The sequence below is a fragment of the Theropithecus gelada genome, chromosome 15 (genome assembly GCF_003255815.1).
Source record: "Theropithecus gelada isolate Dixy chromosome 15, Tgel_1.0, whole genome shotgun sequence".
NCBI classification, from domain to species: Eukaryota; Metazoa; Chordata; class Mammalia; order Primates; family Cercopithecidae; genus Theropithecus; species Theropithecus gelada.
In genome coordinates, this window is record NC_037683.1 from 47,392,293 (window position 1) to 47,406,145 (window position 13,853).

Consider the following 13,853-nt stretch of genomic DNA (forward strand, 5'->3'; position numbering starts at 1 on the left):
TTGTGATGTTAGGGTGTCAATTATAGATCTTTCCTGCTTTTTCTTATGGGCATTTAATGCTATAAATTTCCCTCTACACACTGCTTTAAATGTGTTCCCCAGATTCTGGTATGTTGGGTCTTTGTTCTCATTGGTTTCAAAGAACATCTTTATTTCTGTCTTCATTTCGTTATGTATGCAGTAGTCATTCAGGAGCAGGTTGCTCAGTTTCCATGTAGTTGAGCGGTTTTGAGTGAGTTTCTTAGTCCTGAGTTCTAGTTTGATTGCACCGTGGTCTGAGAGACAGTTTGTTATAATTTCTGTTTTTTTACATTTGCTGGGGAGTGCTTTACTTCCAACTATGTGGTCAATTTTGGAATAAGTGTGATGTGGTGCTGAGAAGAATGTATATTCTGTTGACTTGGGGTGGAGAGTTCTGTAGATGTCTATTAGGTCCGCTTGGTGCAGAGTTGAGTTCAATTCCTGGATATCCTTGTTAACTTTCTGTCTCGTTGATCTGTCTAATGTTGACAGTGGGGTGTTAAAGTCTCCCATTATTATTGTGTAGGAGTCTAAGTCTCTTTGTAGGTCTCTAAGGACTTGCTTTATGAATCTGGGTGCTCCTGTACTGGGTGCATATATATTTAGGATAGTTAGCTCTTGTATTGTTGAATTGATCCTTTTACCATTATGTAATGGCCTTCTTTGTCTCTTTTGATCTTTGTTGGTTTAAAGTCTGTTTTATCAGAGACTAGGATTGCAACCCCTGCTTTTTTGTGTTTTCCATTTGCTTAGTAGATCTTCCTCCATCCCTTTATTTTGAACCTATGTGCATCTCTGCATATGAGATAGGTCTCCTGAATACAGCACACTGATGGGTCTTGATTCTTTATCCAATTTGCCAGTGTGTGTCTTTTAACTGGAGCATTTAGCCTATTTACTTTTAAGGTTTATATTGTTACATGTGAATTTGATCCTGTCATTATGATGTTAGCTAGTTATTTTGCTCATTAGTTGATGCAGTTTCTTCCTGTCATCGATGGTCTTTACAATTTGGCATGTTTTTGCAGTGGCTGGTACTGGTTGTTCCTTTCCATGTTTAGTGCTTCCTTCAAAAGCTCTTGCAAGGCTGGCCTGGTGGTGACAAAATCTCTCAGCATTTGCTTGTCTGTAAAGGATTTTATTTCTCCTTCACTTATGAAGCTTAGTTTGGCTGGATATGAAATTCTAGGTTGAAAATTCTTTAAGAATGTTGAATATTGGCCCCCACTCTCTTCTGGCTTGTAGAGTTTCTGCTGAGAGATATGCTGTTAGTCTGATAGGCTTCCCTTTGTGGGTAACCCGACCTTTCTCTCTGGCTGCCCTTAATATTTTTTCCTTCATTTCAACTTTGGTGAATCTGACAATTATGTCTCTTGGAGTTGCTCTTCTCGAGAAGTATCTTTGTGGCATTCTCTGTATTTCCTGAATTTGAATGTTGGCCTCCCTTACTAGGTTGGGGAAGTTCTCCTGGATAATATCCTGAAGAGTGTTTTCCAACTTTGTTCCATTCTTCCTGTCACTTTCAGGTACACCAATCAGACGTAGATTTGGTCTTTTCACAAAGTCCCATATTTCTCAGAGGCTTTGTTCATTTCTTTTTACTTTTTTCTCTAAACTTCTCTTACTGCTTCATTTCATTCATTTGATCATCAATCACTGATACCCTTTCTTCCAGTTGATCAAATCGGCTACTGAAGCTTGTGCATGCATCATGTAGTTCCCATGCCATGGTTTTCAGCTCCATCAGGTCATTTAAGGTCTTCTCTATGCTGTTTATTCTAGTTAGCCATTCATCTAATCTTTTTTCAAGGTTTTTAGCTTCTTTGCGATGGGTTCGAACATCCTCCTTCAGCTCAGAGAAGTTTATTACCTATCATCTGAAGCCTTCTTCTCTCAACTCATCAAAGTCATTCTCTGTCCAGCTTTGTTCTGTTGCTGGTGAGGAGCTGCCTTCCTTAGGAGGAGAAGAGGCACTCTGATTTTTAGAATTTTCAGCTTTTCTGCTCTGGTTTCTCCCCGTCTTTGTGGTTTAATCTACATTTGGTCTTTGATGATGGTGACGTAGAGATGGGGTTTTGGCGTGGATGTCCTTTCTGTTTGTTAGTTTTCCTTCTAACAGTCAGGACCCTCAGCTGCAGGTCTGCTGGAGTTTGCTGGAGGTCCACTCCAGACCCTGTTTGCCTGGGTATCACCAGCGGAGGGTGCAGAACAGCAAATATTGCAGAATGGCAAATGTTGCTGCCTAATCCTCCCTCCGGAAGCTTCATCTCAGAGGGGCACCCAGCTGCATGAGGTGTCAGTCGGCCCCTAGTGGGAGATGTCTCCCAGTTAGGCTACTCAGAGGTCAGGGACCCACTTGAGGAGGCAGTCTGTCCGTTCTCAGATCTCAAACTCTGTGCTTGGAGAACGACTACTCTCTTCAAAGCTGTCAGACAGGGATGTTTAAGTCTGCAGAAGTTTCTGCTGCCTTTTATTCAGCTATGCCCTGCCCCTAGAGGTAGAGTCTACAGAGGCAGGCAGGCCTCCTTGAGCTGTGGTGGGCTCTACCCAGTTTGAGCTTCCTGGCCACTTTGCTTACCTACTCAAACCTCAGCAATGGTGGAGGCCCCTCCCCCAGCCTCGCTGCTGCCTTGCAGTTCGATCTCAGACTGCTGTGCTAGCAGTGAGTGAGGCTCCATGGGCGTGGGACTCTCTGAGCCAGGCGCGGGATATAATCTCCTGGTGTGCTGTTTGCTAAAACCACTGGAAAAGTGCAGTATTAGGGTGAGAGTGTCCCGATTTTCCAGCTACCATCTGTCACAGCTTCCCTTGGCTAGGAAAGGGAATTCCCCAACCCCTTGCGCTTCCTGGGTGAGGCAATGCCCCACCCTGCTTTGGCTCACACTCCGTGGGCTACACTCAATGTCCGACAAGCCCTAGTGAGATGAACCCGGTACCTCAGATGGAAATGCAGAAATCACCTGTCTTCTGCATTGCTCATGCTGGGAGCTGTAGACTGGAGCTGTTCCTATTCAGCCATCTTGGAACCAGAACCCTAAAAAATTTATTCCTTACAGCAGTTTTAGGTTTGCAGAAAAATTGAGTGGAGTATGGAGAATTCCTATATATTCCCTTCCTGCCACTGGCCCACCCACACACTTTCCCTTATTATTAACATGTTGCACTACTGTAATACATTTGTTACAATTGAGGAGCCAATATTGATACATTATTATTAATTAAAGACTGTCATTTATATTAGGGTTCACTTTTTGTGTTATACATGCTGTGGGTTTTGACCAATGTATAATGACATGTGTCAACCATTACAGTATCATACTGAATAATTTCACTGGCCTAAAACCCTCTGTGCTTCAGGGAGTGGAACACCACACATTGGGGCCTGTCGGGGAGTGGGGGGCTAGGGGAAGGATAGCATTAGGAGAAATACCTAATGTAGGTGATGGGTTGATGGGTGCAGCAAACCACTGTTGCACGTGTATACCTATGTAACAAAACTGCACATTCTGCACATGTACCCCAGAACTTAAAGTATATTTAAAAAATCCCCTGTGCTCTACCTATTCAATCCCTCTCTCCCTTCCCACAAATCTCTGGTAATCACTGATCATTAAAAAAAATTATGGTAAAGATATATATAACACAAAGCAAATCATTTTAGCCATTTTTAAGTGTAGAATTTGGTGGCATTAAGTACACTCACAATGTTGTGTGACCATCACCACTATCTATTTCAAACACTTTTTCATCATACCAAACAGAAACTCTGTACCTACTAAACAATAACTCCCTCATCCCTCCCCCGAACCCTGAGACCCTGGTAACCTCTATTCCACTTTCTGTCTCTGAGAATTTGCCTATTCTAAGTATCTCATATAAGCGAAATCATACAATATTTGTCCTTTTGTGTCTGGCTTATTTCACTTAGTGTAATGTTTTCAAGGTTTATCCACGTTGGACATGTCAGAATTTTTTTTTTTTTTTTTTTTTTTTTGAGATGGAATCTGGCTCTGTTGCTCAGGCTGGAGTGCAGTGGTGTGATCTTGGCTCACTGCAACCTCCACCTCCCAGGTTCAAGAGATTCTCCTGCCTCAGCCTCCCGAGTAGCTGGGATTATAGGTGCGTGCCACCACACCCAGCCAATTTTTGTATTTTCAGTAGAGACAGGGTTTCGTCATGTTGGCCAGGCTGGTCTTGAACTCCTGACCTCAGGTGATCTGCCTGTCTTGGCCTCCCAAAGTACTGAGATCACAGACGTGAGCCACCATGCCTGGCCACATGTCAGAATTGTGTTCCTTTTTATGGCTAAATAATATTCCATTGTATATATACACCACATTTTGTTTATCCATTTCATCTTTGTTTCCACCTTTTGGCTATTGTGAATAATGCTACTATGAACATCGGTGTGGAAATATCTGAGTCCCTGCTTTGTTTTCCTTTGGGTATATACCCAGGAGTAAAATTGCTGAATCATTATGGTAATTAATAGAGGAATTGACAAACTGTTTTCCTTAAATGGCTGTACCATATTACATTTCCACCAGCAATGCACCAGGGTTTCAATTTCCTTTCATCCTAGAGAACACTTTCTTTCTTTCTTTCTTTCTTTTTTTTTATATATATAATAGTCATTCTAAGTGGTATGGTGTACAATTGTGGTTTTGATTTGCATTTCTCTAATGAGTAATGATGTTGAGCATCTTTTCATGTGCTTATTGCCATCTGTGTATCTTCTTCGGAGACTGTCTATTTGAACACATTGCCCATTTTTGAATTGGGTCTTTTGAGTTTTTTGTTGTTGACTATGGATCTTTTTACTGTCTCCATAGTTCTGCCCTTTCCAGAATGTCATATATTTGGAACCATGCAGTATGTAACCTTTTCAGATTGACTTCTTCACTTAGTAATATGTACTTAGGTTCTTCCATGTCTTTTCATGGTGTGACACCTCATTTCTTTTTAATGCTGAGTCACAGTCCATTGTATGGATATACCACAGTTTATCTGTTCATCTACTAAAGGACATCTCGGTTGCTTCCAAGTTTTGGCAATCACGAATAAAGCTGAGATAAACATCCATGTGCAGGTTTTTGTGTGGATATAGGTTTTCAATTTATTTGGGTAAACACAAAGGAGCTTAATTCTAGGTTGTATGGTAAGTGTATTGGATCCGAGAGTCACAGAGATCCCTTTCTGTCATAAACATCTGGAATGCTCATGCTTGCTTTCAAATTCTTTTTAAAAGTCCATGGACCTAACTGGAATATCCAGCTAGGAACTTGGAAGGAGTGTGTGAGTGTGTGAGTGTGTGTGTGTGCGCGCGCACGCACGTACGTATGTGAGACAGACAGAGAGAGAGAGAGAGAGAGAGACAGAGAAAGAGAAAAGAGCTTTTGCTTAGGCTATTGACCTAGGAGGTTCTTGAAATGAGAGGCTGGGTCAATAGGCCCCAGACACTGCCCACATGTCTCATGAGCGCCAGATGTGCTCTATGGTTAGGTGAAGAAGCATGTCCCCAACTGAGAGGAACAGACACACCTGGTGGAAGAATGCAAAACTGAACACAATTCTTCACTGCATACATTCCACATGACCGATTATATTGTCAAGGCTCCAGTGCTTTCCTCAGAAATCTTTCACATTATGTTTTTCAATTTTTTTCACTGTGACTATGTAGTGACTGTGACCCACAGTAAGAAATATAGTTTATGAAATAACCCTGTACATCTATTTTTATAAATAGGTTTATAGATCTGTAACTGAATTCAAAGTTTTGTGAAACTATCCTACTTTTATTACATGTGATGCTCCCTAATATTTTCTATCCTGTTTCAATAAAAAAACTCTAAAGGTGATTCTCTAAAATGATTTTGTGACAATAATGGGCCTGGACCTGCAGTTTGAAAAATACTGCCTTAGGATCATTTTACATTTTTTATTAAAGAAATACACTTTTGTCATTTTGTTTAAAGACGGTTACCTCTAAGAGACAAGAAGAATTTTGTGGAGTATAGGTAAGCTTTATCCTTGACTGGAGTGACGCAAGAACAGAATTCTCAAGCTTAAGAGTGTGTGATAGTATGTTCTCACTTTTTTGTGGAATCTAAAAATCAAATCAATTGAACTCACAGACATAGAGTAGGATGGTTACCAGAGGCTGAGAACGGGGTAGAGTTTGAGAGGAAGGTGAAGATGGTTCATGGGTTCAAAAAGATAGAATTAATTAATAAGACCTACTATTTGATAGCACAATAAGGTGACTATAATCAGTAATAATTGTATATTTTAGAATAACTTGAAAAATGTGTTAATAATTGGATTGTTTGTAACTCAAAGGATAAATGCTTGAGGGGATGGATGCCCCATTCTCCATGATGTGCTTATTTCATATTGCATGCCTGTATGAAAACATCTCAAGTACCCCTTAAATATATACACCTACTATGTACCCACAAAAATTTAAAAAAACAATAATAATAATTTAAGAAAAGTCTGTGTGATTGAAAGGTCTAGTGAAAACGGACACTACTAACATAACTTTAACTGGATAAGACCCTGTACTATGTGAGAGGCTGATCCTTTCTGACCTGCAGGCATATCTAAATTAATGTTTGTTGGAGCATTGTTTATAGTGATTAAGAGGTAGAAACAACTTTAATAGGGGAATTACTAAATAACTTGTGATATACTGATGCTATAAAAAAATAGAAAAAAACAGAGTCAATCCAACAGGAATAAAAAGTCTGGGGCAACAAATCTCAAATGGTGAATTGGTTAGATCCTGGGCAGGCAGTGGGGTACATATAAGAAATTCCAGAAAGAGGTGAGAAATGAGTGGATTGAAAAAGTATATCCATTATAACATACATCTTTATGTTTGAAAAACAAACATTAAAAGCTGTTACTTTTTTCTCACTTTGTAACATAGACTACAAAACAGCAGAGCTTTACATTACCTTCTTAGTTCTTAGGGATACACAGAAGATACTAGTGCTTTAAATAATTAGGGTGTGCCCCTTCCCAGAAGTTGTATCAGAAGTTTTAGGGAGCAGTCATAAGACTTTCATGTTTTAAATAGTTGAGAAACATTTGTTTGAAGACCAGGTAGAAATACGCTAAATTCACTTTTTCAAGAGTTACTCCTTGGGGGAAAATCAATGGTATGCATGTGGTTCTTATTGCCTTTTTTCAGATAATATAAAAATAGTTATTAGACAAAGGACAGCCAAGTAAGAGGGTTACTCTACAAGTAAATGACTCACTAAGAGTATATCGGCAAACTAACCATGGGCATCTCCTGACACACTGTAGTCCTGCTATAAACCATCATTCTCTGTAAGGATAACAAGAATCACTATTAAGCAATCTCAGTTTTTAATGATTTAATTGCTATGGTTTTGGGAGTTTGGAGGAGTTTGGGAGGAATTACAATGAAGACTAAAGCTGATATTCACCATTAAAACAAACAAACGCTACTTTTCCCACTCTTCCCACAAAAACTCAATACTTTCCAACCATGACCATCAGCTCTAAGAACACTCCTGTTCCTTTTATCTGAGAAGGCTCAATTTTCTAGGCTTCCTTATGCTTGTAAAGGCAGAAAACGTACTAACAGAACCGTTAAAAAGAAAACATCAAAAGTCAAACAAGATCTCAAGTCTTTAAAGACAAGATCTTACCATGTTGCCCAGGCTGGACTCAAACTCTCAGGTTCAGTCAATCCTCCCACCTTAGTCTCCTGAGTAGCTGGGACTACAGGTGTGTACCATCACACCTGGCTGTAAGTCATTTTGAATGGACTTGTCTTTTATTCTCAGAGTAAACTGAGAACACAACAGATTTAGGCTTCATGAATGAGGCTAAAACCTTTAAAGCTTAAGGGAGGAAAGGATCAAACCTATATACAAAAGCCACTTTGATTAAAAGTGAATGTGGCCAAATATCTAAGATGTGTGCATGGGGTATTTGAGAAATAAACAAATTCAGCGCTAACTTTTAGAGAAACAAGTGATAGTGGTTAGTGATTGATACAGTTTGGGTGTGTCCCCACCCACATCTCATCTTGAATCGTAGCTCCCACAATTCCCACATGTTGTGGGAGGGAGCTGGTGAAAGATAATTGAATCACGGGGGCAGTTTCCCTTATATTGTTCTGGTGGTAGGGAATAAGTCTCATGAGATCTGGTGGTTTTATTAAAAAAAATTTCCCTTTTGCTTGGCTCTCATTCTCTCTTGCCTACCACCATGTAAGATGTGGCTTTGTTCCTCCTTGCCTTTCACCATGAGTGAGACCCCTCCCCAGCCATGTGGAACTGTGAGCCAATTAAACCTCTTTCCTTTATAAATTACCCAGTCTTGGGTATGTCTTTATCAGCAGCATGAGAACAGGCTAATATAGTGATGGATAAAAGCAAGTGCCTAAGGAGTCCTAGCTAATGCAGTAAGACACAAAAAGGAAATAAAAGGTATACAGATTGGGAAGGAAAAAAAATCAAACGGTCTTTGTTCACAGATGACATAAGCATCTATGTAGAACATTAGCAAGGATAGACAGAAAAATCTTCTGGAACTGATAAGCAATTGTAACAAGGTTTCAAGAAACAAAGTTAATCTGCAAACGCCAATTGTTTTCTATATGCCAGCAACAAACAAACGGAAGTCGAAGTTAAAAATACATTGCTGTTTACATTGGCACTCAAAAGGAAAAAATAAATACATAGGTATAAACCTAACAAACTATGTACCAGATCTCTATGAGGAAAACAAATAAATATATACATATGCAAAACCCTGATGAAAGATATCAAGGAAGAACTAAATAAATTGAAAGATATTCAAAATTCATGAATAGGAAGACAATACTGTCAAGATCTCATTTCTTCACAACTTGATCTACAGCTTTGATGCAATCCCAATAAAAATTCCAGCAAGTTATTTTATGAATATTGACAAATTGTTTCTAAAGTTTATATGGAGAGGTAAAAGACTCTCTCAACATGGAAGGAGAAGACCAAAGTTGGAGGACTGATACTACTCAACTTCAAGACTTATTATAAGGCCACAGTATCAAGACAGTGTGGTCATGGTAAAAAACACATAAATCAATGGAACAGAATAGAGAGCCTAGAAACAGATCCACAGAAATATAACTGATCTTTGACAAAGGAGAAAATGGTGCTGGAACAACTGCACATCAATATGCAAAAATGAATCTAGACACAGACCTTACATCCTTTACAAAAATTAATTCGGCTGGGCGCGGTGGCTCAAGCCTGTAATCCCAGCACTTTGGGAGGCCGAGACGGGCGGATCACGAGGTCAGGAGATCGAGACCATCCTGGCTAACACAGTGAAACCCCGTCTCTACTAAAAATACAAAAACTTAGCCGGGCGAGGTGGCGGGCGCCTGTAGTCCCAGCTACTCGGGAGGCTGAGGCAGGAGAATGGCGTAAACCCGGGAGGTGGAGCTTGCAGTGAGCTGAGATCCGGCCACTGCACTCCAGCCTGGGTGACAGAGCGAGACTCCGTCTCAAAAAAAAAAAAACAAAAAAAAACAAAAATTAATTCAAGATGGATCATAGAACTAAACATAAAACGGAAATCTAAAAAATCCCAAAAGATAACATAGGAGAAAACCTAATTGACCTTGGGTATGATGATGACTTTTTAGGTATAACATCAAAGTCATGATCTGTGAAAGAAATAATTGATAAGCTGGATGTCATTAAAATGAAAAATGTCTTCTCCCTGAAAGACAATGTCAAGAGAATGAGAAGACACACCACATATGAAAAAAAATTTGCAAAATACACATCTGATAAAGGACTGCTATCTAAAATATATAAAGCACTCTTAAAACTCAACAAAATAAGAACTGAATTTTAAAATGGGCAAAAGACTTGGACACCTCACTAAAGAAGGTATACAGATGGCAAGTAAGCATGTGAAAAGCTGTTCCACACCATATGTCATTAGGGAATTGCAAATTAAAACAACAAGACATGACTACATAGCTATTAAAATGGCCAAAATTGGCCGGGCATGGTAGCTCAAGCCTGTAATCCCAGCACTTTGGGAGGCCGAGACGGGCGGATCACGAGGTCAGGAGATAGAGACCATCCTGGCTAACATGGTGAAACCCAGTCTCTACTAAAAAAAAAAAAAAATACAAAAAAAAAAAAAAACTAGCCAGGCGAGGTGGCAAGCGCCTATTAGTCCCAGCTACTCAGGAGGCTGAGGCAGGAGAATGGCCTAAACCTGGGAGGCGGAGCTTGCAGTGAGCTGAGATCCGGTCACTGCACTCCAGCCTGGGCGACAGAGCGAGACTCCGTCTTGAAAAAAAAAAAAAAAAAAGGCCAAAATCCAAAACACTGACAATAGCAAATGCTGGCAAGGATGTGGAAGCAACAGGCACTCTCGTTCATTGCTGGTGGGAAAATGGTACAACCATTTTGGAAAACAGGTTGGTAATTTCTTATAAACCTAAATATATTCTTGCCATATGATCCAGCAAGTGAGTTTCTTTGTATTTACCCAAATGAACTGAAAACTTATAGCCACGCAAAAACCACATGGATGTTTATAACAGCTTTACTCATGATTTCCAAAACTTGGAAGCAACCAAGATGTCTTTCTATAGATGAATAAGCTTTAGTATGTCCACACAATGCAATATTACTCAGCATTAAAAATAAACGAGGTTTGAAGCCATGAACAGACATGGAAGGTGGTCTTTGGGTTGATTCCATGTCTTTGCCATTGTGAATAGTGGTGCACACCCTTGGTCCCAGTTACTTAGGAGGCTGAGCTGAGAGGACTGCTTGAGTCCAGGAGGTCAAGCCTGCAGTGAGCCATGATTGTACCACTGCACTTTAGCCTGGGTGGCATGAGACCCTGTCTCAAAAAAAAAAAAAAAAAAGAAAAGAAAGACATGGAAGAACCTTAAATACATGCTACTAAGTGAAAGAAATCAATCTGAAAAGGCTACATACTGTATGATACCAATTATATGACATTCTGGAAAAGTGTAAAACTATGGAGACAATAAAAGGGTAAGTAGTTGCCAAAGGTTAGGGGGAGGGATGAATGAATAGGTAGAGCACAGAGAATTTTTTTTCTGGACAGTGAAACTATTCTACATGATACTAACAAGGGTCAATTTATACTTACCAAAATATACATATATACTTTATACATTTATGTAGTAATACCATACATTATATACTTTTCAAAACCCATAGAATGCACACTCCCTCAAGAGAGAACTCTAATGTAAAAGACAGACTTTGGGTGATAATGATGTGTCAGTGTAGGTTCTTCAGTGGAAACAAGTTTAGGACTATAGTGCAGGATGTTGATAGTGGGGAAGGTTTTGCTGGGGTGGGGGCATATGCAAACTTTTTGTACCTTCCACTTAATTTTACTGTGAACCTAAAACTGCTCTAAAAAATAAAGCTTATTAATTTAAAAAACCAACAAAAACAAATACCTGATGAGAAAGACTGGCCTCCCTTGTGCTGGAGGAAGTTCTAGGAAAAAGAAATTGTAAAGAAATGAAATGACAAAGGTGCCACAAATTATGCCTAATGATTACTTTTTTAGTTGAAAACTGGGAATTTCTGCCTCCTAACAAGGATAAAAAGTCAGATAATTTGTGGTGAGGACTCAAAAAGAACCTCAAAAAGTGGGATAAGAAGGTAGATTAGGGTCATCTGGCTATATGAAAAAAAGAAAATGAAGGCAGATTATAGCCTGAATCTTTCCTTGGTACTGTTGCAGCCAAAAACAAAACAAAATAAAACAAGCAAAAACCTCTCTAGATGTATCTGTAAGGCAGTAAGATATATGCAGGCAGTTTGTGTATATGTGTGTGTGTATACAAAACACACACATTTCTCTGCAGAGAACTTGCTTATTTGTAAGGGTAAAGTGGGAGGCAGAGGGAGCTGTTCTGCAGCAGAAGGAGAAGACATTCATATGGCCAAGAAACATGAAAAAAAAGCTCAACATCACTAATCATTAGAGAAACGCAAATCAAAACTACAAGGAGGTAACATCTCATGTCAGTCAGAATGGCGATCATTAAAAAGTCAAGAAACAATAGATGCTTGCCAGGTTGTGGAGAAAAAGGAATGCTTTTACACTGTTGATGGGAGTGTAAATTAGTTCAACCATTATGGAAGACAGCGTGGTGACTCCTCAAAGATCTAGAAGCAGAAATACCATCTGACCCAGCAATCCCATTACTGGGTACATACCCAAAGGAATATAAATCATTCTATTATAACGACACATGCACTCATATGTTCACTGCAGCACTATTCAGAATACCAAAGACATAGAATCAACCCAAATGCCCATCAATGGCAGACTGGATAAAGAAAATTTTGCACATATCTACCACGGAATACTATGCAACCATAAAAAGGAATGAGATCATGTCCTTTGCAGGGACATGGATGGAGCTGGAAGCCGTTATCCTCAGCAAACGAACGCAGGAACAGAAAAGCAAACACTGCATGTTCTCACTTATAAATGGGAGCTGAATGATAACACATGGACACATGGTGGGGAACAACACACACTAGGGCCTGTCATGGAGGGCTGGTAGAGGAAGAGCATCAGGAAGAATAGCTAATGGATGCTGGGCTTAATGTCTAGGTGATGGGTTGATCTGTGCAGCAAACCACTGTGGCGCACATTTACCTATGTAACAAACATGCACATGTACTCCGGAACTTAAAGTTGAAGGAAAAAAAAAAAGAAGGAAAAGAAGAAATAAGAAGGCATTTAGGGAACCTCCCTCCTTTACTTTTCTCTATAAGGATAACTAGCTGCAAAAGTCTGATGAGCAGCCTCCTAATCAGCTGCAACCACAGTTCTCTCATACTGCTTTGTTAAATGCAAATATAAAAGATGAGCCTTTGCTTTCATTTGATTCTTGACATGGGGGTGACAACTTTTTGGAAGACTCAAAAGTATATGACAGTGATTTCCTGTTAAAAGTGAGAGAGCTTCATTAGGCAAAAACAAATAAAAGAAACCTCTGAAAGGGAGAATGGGTGGAAGCAACCACAGAGGGTTCAATAGGTAGAAAATGAAGTCCCAGTTTCTCATAGAGAACAGGACAGAGGAAAACAAATTGAGATAGTTCTCACTGCCTTCCACAGAGCATGTGTTCTATATATCTTTGTTGAATGAATGTTACAAAGATGACTGGACAATGTAAAATGTTTGAGATAATGGTGTCAGGATTCTTTCTTTTTCTCAAATTGGGCCAGAAAGACTGATCAGACCAAATCTTCAAAACTCAATTCCAGGAACTACAAAGCCTTCAGCTCATCACACCCACTCTGCTTCCCCAAAAGTACAGCCTGAACTGTGAGTCAGGGCTTGCAAGGATGAGAACAGGTAACCCATATGCTAAGTATGGGTGATTTTTCTGATCACAGAGGAGAGCTACAAAATTTTGGAATTTAACCAGTTTCCACAACCACAATGATTAGAAAAGAGAGACCATCACTACCAAAATCAACAGTCCCCTGCATTTATGTTGTGTCCTTTAGACTTGTGGCAGGGCATAAGTAGGAAGCTTTGAAAACGCATATCCTCTGTCTTGGGTCTAAGCTGGAGAAATTTAGCAAGAGTATCTACACATACAGGTGAAAATTTTCAGAGTGGTTGACAATTGGTTTCTGAAGACATGTGCCTGAAGAATTGTTTGAGAGCCTTATGAAAAGCCACATACCTAACAAAGAAGTTGGCCAGCCTCAAGGGTATGGAAAACCAACAGAACCAGGGTCTGTAAAAAGTACAGAATGCATAGCACA

At 39.7% G+C, this 13,853-nt stretch overlaps 1 long non-coding RNA gene across 1 annotated transcript in view; it reads right to left on the bottom strand.

The window, feature by feature from the left end:
• The window catches only part of LOC112608292, an 86,889-nt gene that overhangs the window by 13,767 nt on the left and 59,269 nt on the right, over positions 1 to 13,853 (bottom strand). The gene's annotated exons all lie outside the window — the stretch shown is intronic.